Genomic DNA, 9,881 nt, shown 5'->3' with positions numbered 1-9,881 from the left:
AGTTCGAATCCCCGCTCTGCCATGGAAGCTTGCTTGGGTGACCTTGGGCCGGCCACACACTCTCAGCCTAACCTACCTCACAGGGTTGTTGTGGGGGAAAATGGAGGAGAGAACAATGTAAGCCACTTTGGGTCCCCGTTGGAAAGAAAGGCAAGGTATAAATGAAGTAAATAAATAAATTACTGCATTCTCTGGCTACCGGAACCTGCCCACAGTCGGTTCAGTCAAACCAAACTTTTAGTGATCATCTACCATGAGCTAAATCCTAGTTTCACAAATTAATCCTGCTTCAATTCAATTTTTTTTTGGTTATATCTGAATCAAGTATGTCTATGCAGTTCTCAAAGGCATAGATTCTCTATCAGGATTTTTTAAAAAGCTACAGCCCTGTTTGGGACATACAATGAATTCTCCTTTTAAAAAGCCTTCTTTCCTAGTCTTGCCTCTTCTGTTATTGCAACTGATGTTTGTGCAGAGGCTATAAATTTTGCAGCCCACACTTTCTGTTCAACAAACTGGATAGATCCCCCCCCCCATCCAAATGTGTATTAAAGGAAGGGGATTCTCTTATTTGAGGTGAGAGAATCTGATAAACTCTTTGGTGCTCCAGGCAGGCTTGTGAGCAGGGGAGCTGTTACAATTTTGAGGTGAGTACAGGCATATTTAATTATGCTTTGCCCCACTGTGCTATTAAGGTGATTAAAGACCCCTTTCACGTCACTTGGACCTTTTCACAGGAGCTGCCAGGGGCCGAACCCAGGACTTTCTGTGTGCGAAGTAGATGCTCTTCCGCTGCGCCACAGGCTGTCCTCACTGACGTGGCTGGGTTGCACCTTTGTGACTCCTGTTCAATCTGTGTAGAAAATAAAATGCAACTGATATACTTGGTTGAGCCAAAATTCACCTAACCACTTTGCATCTTATCAAACACCCCACCCCCTTACTATCCTGCCCAGATGCTGAATAGCGGTGTTATTTACTCAAGATGAAAGGGTTGCCCGTTTTTTTTCCTGGTTGAGCATCTCTGCTTTTCACAACTGCGTCTGCTCAGAAGGCCATTCCTCTTCCATTATCGCATCTGCTTGCTGGAAAACACTTTATTTAATTGCTTGTTAGGAGCACCGGAGCAGTGTGTGCTGCTTGCTGTGTGTGTTTTGTGGACGTGGGGTTAACCCTTCTGCTCCCCGCATCCTTTCTCTGCGGTCTTCAGTCCTGGAGGGGAAGAAGGAAGGCTGGTGGGCTGAGGGGGTTTGGCATTGGGTCACGTGCCCAGCTCAACACGCATCGGGTGGGAAACGCCTGACCTACGAACGTGTGAACGGGATCTGCCTAAACGAAATGGCCAGTTTGCATTCTGAAGCACCCAGGGGATTGGAGCGAACCCGTGGAGATCTTGCCTAGGCGGTAAAGAACCTGCTGGCTCCGTTTGGTGTTATACTGATAAAGGGAGGAATTGCATACAGTTATTGAACCCAGGGAGACAGATCGGGCGAGAAGACTGATCAATGAGGATTTGAGTCCAGCAGCACCTTAGAGACCGACAAGATTTTCAGAGTGTAAGCTTTCGAGAGTCACAGCTCCCTTTTTCAGACACTTCGGGAGCTCTGACTCTCGAAAGTCTACACTCTGGAACTCTTGTCGGTCTCTAAGGTGCCACCGGACTCCAATCCTGCTGTTCTACGACAGACCAACACGGCTACCCAACTTAAGAAGATCACTAGGGGGGAGCAATAGAGGGAGAAGAGATCACTGGCGAGCGGGGAGGGAGGGAGCCGGGCAGGCCCTCCAGAAGGGCGGGCTGGGGAGGCGGTGCCCGACAGAGCCGAGCGTCAAAACAGCTTCTCCGAGCCACGTTTTGGAGAAGCGTCCGATCGACGACTGCAGCCACCCCGGAGAGCCTCCAGATCCGCGGCTGGCGGTTCAGACGACCCACCTGCTGCGTGTCAACGCGCGGCTGTGCGCCTCTGGGACCCGCGGTGCGCTCCAAGTCCCAACTTGCGCCCGCTTTGCGCGCCTTGCCTTCGGCCTCCGGAGGCTGCCCTCCGCCCCTTTCCCGGGCCCGCCCCGCGCGGAGCCAGCTGTGCCTCCCCCCCCCCCCGGGCTGCAGGGTCGGGCTGGGGCACCCGACGGCAGGACTGCAGAGCCGCGCTGAGCTTTCGGGGCCACGGATCGCCTCGACCACGCGGGGGCGCGCGCTGCGAGGTGAGCTCCCGGGCACGCGGGGCAGGGGGGAAAAGTTTTTTTTTGGGGGGGGTCGTTTGTTTGCACCGATTTCAGGGAAACCCCTTTGGAAATCTGCTTCACGCACCCTCCCAATTCGTGAAAAAAAGTTGCCAATTGCAACTTCTTCGCCCCGTCTTTTAGAAGTTGGGGAGAATTTGGAAAGGACTAGAAGAAGAGCCTAGGGTTGCCAGCTCAGGTTTGCAACATTCCTGGAGACTTTGGAAAGGGAGCCTGGGGAAAGTGGAGTTTGGGGAGAGGGGGAGAAACCTTGGTGGAGGCTAATGCCATACAGCCTACCCTCCAAAGTAGCCATTTTCTCCAGGGAAGCTGATCTCTGAAGCACGATCAATTGTAAATGCCAGAAAATCTCCAAGCCCCACCTGGGAGTTGGCATCCCTAGAACAGTCTTTCTGCACAAACCTAGTTTAAAAGTAAATCTCCTGGCACCCAAGGGCACGCCCTCCCCTCCCCAAAGGAAAGCAGGCATGAGATTGCATTTACTCTCTGGAAAGAGTTAGAATGGGAAATGTGAAGACTCAAAATGCAATCCTGGGTTGGGAGGGCTATCAGCTGGGGCCCCTGCTCTGGGGGTCCCTGACCTAACTGAAGTGAGGAGGTAGATAAGAGAATCTTTTTGTAAGGCCTCTCTGGGAGAACTGAGGGCGCTGGGAACTTAGGGGAAGGTCACTTGGGGAGAGTTCTAGTCCGTCATCTTGGATATGAGCTGCGTATTTAACAGGTGACCTACTGAGAAAGGAAGGGGGTGGGTATTGTAGGAACACACTGGATAGAGCTGACATTCTGGCAGGTGTTTTGCAAGGAATTCTGAAATACATTTATCTATTTGGTATATTTTTATCCCGCCCTTAAGCCAAGGAGCTCTGGGCAGTGTATGTTATTTTCTCCTCCTCCATGTTATCCTCACAACAACCTAAGGTTCACTCCAAACATTACTTCCTTCACGAGTTCTCCAGGAAGCCAACCCTGGCTCATGCGGTCACGCAGCGACTTTGGGGAATGGCTTGCATAATAAAAGGAGGGCCCAAATGTTCTCAGAAAGCTACCACCAGAGGAAGGAGAGCGCCTGCCTTTGCTCCAAGCTCCTCCCCTCCTTGCAAAAACAGTGAGGGGAGAACAGTTTCCCCATTTCTGCTAACTCAAGTGCACAAAATATCTCCATGTGGAGCAGATGAAATGGGAAACTCTCTCCCCTCCACTCTTTTTTCATGGGTGGGGGGAGCTTGGGGGGGAAAGGCAGCTCTTCTTCCCTTGGCAGCAGCTTTCCAAGCCCATTTGGGCTCTCCTTTTTTATGCAAGCCATTCCCCAAAGCTGCTGTGTGCCTGCGCAAACTTGGACTGGCTCCATAGAGAACTTGCAAAGGAAGTAACGTTTAGACTGACCCTAAGGGTAAGAGAGATTGGCCCAAGGTCTCTCCAAGGGAGCTTCCATGACAGAGCGGGGATTTGAACTTGGGCCTCCCAGATCCTAGCCTGACACTCTTAACCATGACATTGCCCCTGCTCCTTTCACGAAGCTTTGGACCAATGGACAACCAACACTAATTCAACTGGTAAAGCATTTCCCTTCTTTTACATGCCAGAGGAGAAAACTGTACCTGTTGAATTTTTTTGCCCGTTGTGCAGTTGAAAAAGTATATGCTGCGGTGGTGGGGAGCTGGCAATGGTGGATGGGAAAGCCTTGGAAATATTTCCTGAGAAAGCTGATTGAATGAGCGGCTTGTGAGTGCACATTTGGAGCGAATGCCAAGCCTGCGTGTTTCCTTGCCTTGAACAACAATGGTTCCCTTTTTATATAGCGTTAGCAATGTTCCCAAGTGTGCCACATTCCCGACTGATCACATCATTTGTGGTAATATGGTGTAGAGTGTCAGATTAGGATCTGGGAGACCCTGGTTCAACCCCCCCCCTCCATGAAATCTTGCCAGCTGACCTGGGTCCAGTTACACCCTCTCAGTCTAACCCACCTCACAGGGTTGTTGTGAAAATAAAATGAAGGTGAGGAGAGCAACGTAAGCTACTTTGGATCCCCATTGGGGAGAAAGGTGGAATATAAATGAAGTAAATAAAATTGCAAAAAGTCCAGTAGCATCTTTAAGACTAACCGACTTCATTGAGGCATAAGCTTTCGAGAACCACCGCTCACTTTGTCAGATGCAGAGAGCGGTGGTTCTTGAAAGCTTATGCCTCAATAAAGTGGGTTAGTCTGAAAGGTGCTACTGGACTTTTTACAATTTTACTATTTTGCAACTACAGACTAACATGGCTAACTCCTCCTGTAAATAAAATAATAATACAAATAAATAAATAATGAAAATAAACCCTGTTTCAGCAGCCTTCACTCTATGGGCTTTCTCAGAAGCGTGCCTAAAGTTTCTTTGGAAGGAGATTGACAGTGGCTATCAATCTTTCCTTTGCCACCACTAGTAACCTTCCCCTAAAATGTGCAGCCAAAGGGGAGTGCTGGATGTGCTTGGGAGTGCATGCTCAGAGCAAAGGCGCTTTAGGCTCAGCTGCCACCCTGCCTTAACCGAGCACACGCCTCCATCTCGGAATCCTCTGCCACACCCAGGAATTCCACATCGGCTGTGTGAGAGATTGTTGTTTAGCAGACAGATGGACGCAGAGATGATTCTGGGACAAAAGAGTGTTTGAGAGCCCGCTGCCTTATCCAGGGGTTACTTCTGGACTCTTGCCATGTGGCTTTATGAGAGCCTCTCTCTCTCTCTCTCTCTCTCTCTCTCTCTCTCTCTCTCTCCCCCTTAACTTCTTCCTCTTTAAAAGAATAATAATAACAACTTTCCTCACAATGTTGTTGATGTGCGAGAAAGCATCATGCACGGTAATGCACTTGTGGGGGTTTCGAGTGTTTGCATGACTATCGGAAGCAGGCAAATGGATGCATCTCTTTCGTCCACTCGGAATACGCAAAAACGTTCAGCGGTCTTTATCCTTGCAACAGCTTTTGGCTATGAGTTAGAGCTCTGTTGTGCCCATTTTACCAATGGCAAACAGAGGCTGAGACATAGGGCCAAGCTACAAGTGACGAATGACGCTTGAACAGCAAGTGGAGCGCAAGTGGAGAGCAAGTGAACAGGGAGAAATATACTTGCTGTTCAAGTGTCATTTGTCACTTGTAGCTTGGCCCTGAGTGACCTGCTTAAGGCTACCTAGTGAATCTGTGGATGAGAAGAAATTCAGTTCCTGGCCCCTCAATCTAAATACAGCTTTCTAGCTACTGAATGGCACTTGCTAATTACAGACAAATCCTTTTTTGAGAACTTGTGTTGTAAAAGTCAGGGCCAAGCTACAAGTGACGAATTACACTTGAACGGCAAGTGTATTTCTCCCTGTTCACTTGCCCTCCACTCAATCCACTTGCCGTTCAAGCGTCATTCGTCACTTGTAGCTTGGCCCTCAGAATGTTGCGACTAAGCTCTGGGAGGGTCAGGTTCGAATCCCCACTTGGCCAGAGAAGCTGGCTGAGTGACCTTGGGACAGTCACACGCTCACAGGGCTGTTGTGAATATAAAGTGGGGGAGATAAGAATGAAGAAAGTTGTTCTGGGTCCCCATTTGGGAGAAAGGGGGCATATAAATGAAGAAAACAAATAAATAGCTTAGTTTTAAACATTCACATCCTTAAATTTAGGTGACCACCTGATTTCCTGTGGCCAGTCAGGTGCCAAGGTAATGCATGCTTCACATATCCCATTGACAAGTGATTATCCCACATTCTGTGGGACCCAACCTCTGTTTGCTTCTCCAAGAAACTGGCTTTTTCCTTTCTTCAGAACATCATCGCAGCTCCAACTGAAACCTCCATTCACTGCCAGTGACCTGCTTTCAAGCATTTGATGTATGCATCGGAGCACTGGCAGAGTGCGCCTCCCTTGCTTCCGAATAAGATATCCGGCACTGGGCTTTGCTTCAGGAAACACTACGTTTTGCAAACAATTTTATATTCTGCCTTTCTCTCTGAAAGCATCCAGGGTACATAATACTCAATAAAAAGACAGAAAGATACAGTCCTACTCAGGGCTTTTTTTCTGGGAAAAGAGGTGGTGGAACTCCGTGGGTTGCCCTCGGAGAAAATGGTCACATGGTTGGTGGCCCCACCCCTGATCTCCAGACAGAGGGGAGTTTAGATTGCCCTCGGTGTGGAGGGCAATCTCAACTCCCCTCTGTCTGGAGATCAGGGGGCGGGGCCACCAGCCATGTGACCATTTTCAAGAGGTTCCGGAACTCCGTTCCACCGCGTTCCAGCTGAAAAAAAGCCCTGGTCCTACTGAAAGAAACACTGAAAAGCAAATGAACATGGTGCTAGTAGTCCGTTTCATTCTCTTGGAATAGATACATATTCAGTTTATACCACAAGAGCTGCAGGCATGAGGCCAGCTATATCACCAGTGGCAGGGAGTTTCACAGTTTAGTGGTAGCAACTCAGAAGGCCCTACCCTGGCCCCCTGCCAGCCCTATCTCTTACAGCAGAGGTTCCTATAGCATGGATTTTCCAGCCAACCTCTCTCGGGGTTTTTTATTACACCAATCAGCAATGTATATACACGTGAAGGGGCTTTCAGTTCCCGACATATGGCGGAGGGGGGGTATGTCATTTGATAGCAAGAGCTACAAGCAGACAGTGCTGTGTAGTGGCCAGAGAGCTGAACTAAGATCTGGGAGACCCATGTTCGAATGCCCACTCTGCTATGGAAGCTCGTTGGGTCACCTTGGACAAGTCACACATGTGCAGACTAACCTACCTCACAGGGTTCTTCTGAGGGTAAAAGGGAGAATGATATAAGCTGCTTTGGGCCCCCATTCAGGAAAAAGGTGGGGGTATAAGTAGCAAACAAATATTTTCAGTGCTGAGGCCGTGCTTGAAAAGGCAAGTGAGAGAGGGAAAGGTCACGCTAAATTCGAACGGTGGCACCTCTCTTTTTAGGCGATTCTCTGGGAATATTCTCCAGGCCCCGTGACTGAGATCGGGGAACAGGGTCGAATCAAAATGCCATTCTGCACCCCGTCGTTCCCTCCTGTTGCTGCGTTCCTTCTTGGGAAGGACTCGGGATTGACACTGACTGGGGCTAGATGCCAGCAGGGTTGAGTACAAGGGATATTTATAACTCCAGCATCCTGCCGTTCCTGATATATTTAGACAGGGCTGACAAACAGCATGATCCGGGAGGGGGCTTATCAAAAGAGAAAATACTTAATGCCTGCATTTGTTGCATGGGTTGTCTCTCTGGATCTTCCCAGAGCAAGCTAGAATGGACTGGTCAGCAAAGGGAAGTGTGGCATGAAATTCTCCTTGCTGCCCTCACTTGCCCCTGGACATGACCTTCACTTCCCACAGCAACTTCACTTCCCACCTTCAAATGGAGGAGGGGAGAATTGTGTAAACACTTTGGGTCCCCATTGGGAAGGAACGTGGGGTATAAACCTCTAAATAAAAATATACATTCTGTGAAGACTTTGGCTTTACCGCTAGAGCCTTCCCCTTCACCAGTCGAAGCTCAGGTATATGTGTTTGCTCATATTTATCTGATCTAATGCTTCCCTCCCTGTGTTGAAATGTAATTTATGATTTCCTTGAGATGTGGTCTGGAGCAGCTCTCTCTGAATATGTTAGGGTTGCCAACCTCAAGGTGGGGCCTGAAGTTCTCCCGGAATTACAACAGATCTCCAGGCTACAGAAATCTGTTCCCTAGGAGGAACTGGCAGTTTGGGAGGGAGTGGATTCGTGGAATCATGTTCCCACATAGCACCTTCTCTCTGCAAGGTCCACCCTAAATCTCCAGGAATTTCCCAAGCTGGTTTTGGCAATTTTACCCTCTAAAGTACCCTGTACACTGCAGGCAGTTTCTTAATAATAATAAATAAATACCTGTTGTGCAATGCAGCCCAGCACACAAAAAAACAAATCAATCTCAGTCCCTACTGGCTCAGGTCAAACCAACAGGATAATCCAACCCAGTAGATCCTCAGTGTGAGCTTGCAAAAAGCTGCTCACCTGGGACAAGTGAGAATCGCCTCCAGGTGACCAGGCCAAAGAAGGTTAGTTAATTGAGAGGGAATTAATTCATTCTTTTCTGCCACCTCTCAAACTATGTGTGTGCTGTAAACAATGGATGTAGATATGTGTGGCCTGTAAATCATGCCATGGAGGACCAATGAAGATTGGGTTGCCAACCTCCAGGTGGTGACTGGAGATCTCCTGGAATTATAACTGATCGACAGGACACAGAGATCAATTGCCCTGGAGAATACGTCTGCTTTGGAGGGTGAAATCTGTGGCGTCATATACCACTGAGCTCCCTCCCCTCCCCAAACCCTGCCCTCTTCAGGCTTCCCCCCGCAAAAAAATCTCTAGGAATTTCCCAACCTGACAACTCTTACTGAGGGCCAAGCTACAAGTGACAAATGACACAGGTTGGACACTTGTCAGCTTCCCTCAAGTTTTGATGGGAAATGTAGGCATCCTGGTCTTGCAGCTTGGCTCTCCGACAGCTGTCCAATGGACTTTTCAACTGTCACTTGTCCAACGTTCTGCCAAGCTGCCTACATTTCCCATCAAAACCTGAGGGAAGCTGGCAAGTGTCCAACCTGTGTCATTTGTCACTTGTAGTTTGGCCCCGAGGAACTTCTCTGGACTTCTTTGAAAGGCAGCTCTGGAGCAACCTAGATGGGGAGTTGGGACTAGACCAGTCTCATTCCAGTTCTTCCCCTTCCCTCCTCGTTCTTTGCCTTGCCTCTTTTTTCCCTGCACCTTCTGATCCGCACCACAGGCCACTATCTCTCCCCGCCACTCCTGTCCCGAAGCCAAGGCAGACTAATTTAGCTCGCTTTAATCTCCCCCTACCTCGAGCCCGTGCCTTTGCCTTGATAAGTTGAGTCTCCTCCTGTGAACTCCTTCCTGCTCTTGTTTATCTCCCTGCGAACCACAGGAGAGCCCTGGGGCTCAGGCTGCAGAGGTAGGTACAAGCGTCTGCACGGAGTAGGGGCTTTGGAGAGAGTTGGTGTGGCCGTCTGAAGGGTCTTGTGGCAGAGCAGGTCAATGTCCCACCAGGCAAGTCTGTCTGCGTGGATAGATTACGATAACCTTGCTGCAGGCCAGAATGTAGCGGAATTGGCTGATCGGCATGGAATAATGCACAGCTGCAACCGCAAAGCGGCTGTGTGTTGGAGTCTGGAGCCGTCGTCAGAAAAGCGTAAGGAAGGACTTCTGTAGAATGTTTGAAACTAAGAAATACAGTGTCAAAGGAAAGGGAAAACGGAGCAACAAAATGCTGTCTGAGGAGAAGCAATGATACGTTGTTTGTGATGGCTTTCCCAAACAGGCACTAAGGGCCAAGCTACAAGTGACGAATGACACTTGAATGGCAAGTGGATTGAGTGGAGTGCAAGTGAACAGGGAGAAATACACTTGCCATTCAAGTGTCATTCGTCACTTGTAGCTTGGCCCTAAGATGTCAATCAGGAACAGGGAGAAGGGATTGCAGTTTGCAGGGTATGGGCAGAAGTGTGGAAATACCGAACTCCGGCCTTGGAGACAGAACTTTCCTGGGAAAATTTGGGAAAGCCAGTCAGAGATTACTGGAATTTATAACCGGGGGTGGGGAGGGGAGGTTCTCCTTTCCT

The 9,881-nt window shown here is 49.2% G+C and overlaps 1 protein-coding gene across 2 annotated transcripts in view; it reads left to right on the top strand.

The window, feature by feature from the left end:
- The first annotated feature begins 1,815 nt into the window (after window positions 1-1,815).
- LOC129343535 (phospholemman-like) overlaps window positions 1,816-9,881 on the top strand; it is a 28,170-nt gene continuing 20,104 nt past the window's right edge. Inside the window, exon 1 of one of the 2 annotated variants that reach the window (XM_054999791.1) lies at window positions 1,816-2,202. The gene's annotated coding sequence lies outside the window, so the exon portion shown is untranslated. Of the gene's footprint in view, window positions 2,203-9,078; window positions 9,215-9,881 lie in introns of those variants that run through there. The other variant, XM_054999792.1, reaches the window with a different exon arrangement.

This window comes from Eublepharis macularius, chromosome 15 (genome assembly GCF_028583425.1).
Source record: "Eublepharis macularius isolate TG4126 chromosome 15, MPM_Emac_v1.0, whole genome shotgun sequence".
NCBI lineage: Eukaryota > Metazoa > Chordata > Lepidosauria > Squamata > Eublepharidae > Eublepharis > Eublepharis macularius.
Note: the sequence above shows the minus strand (reverse complement) of the source record. Positions and strands in the feature narration are given on the sequence as shown.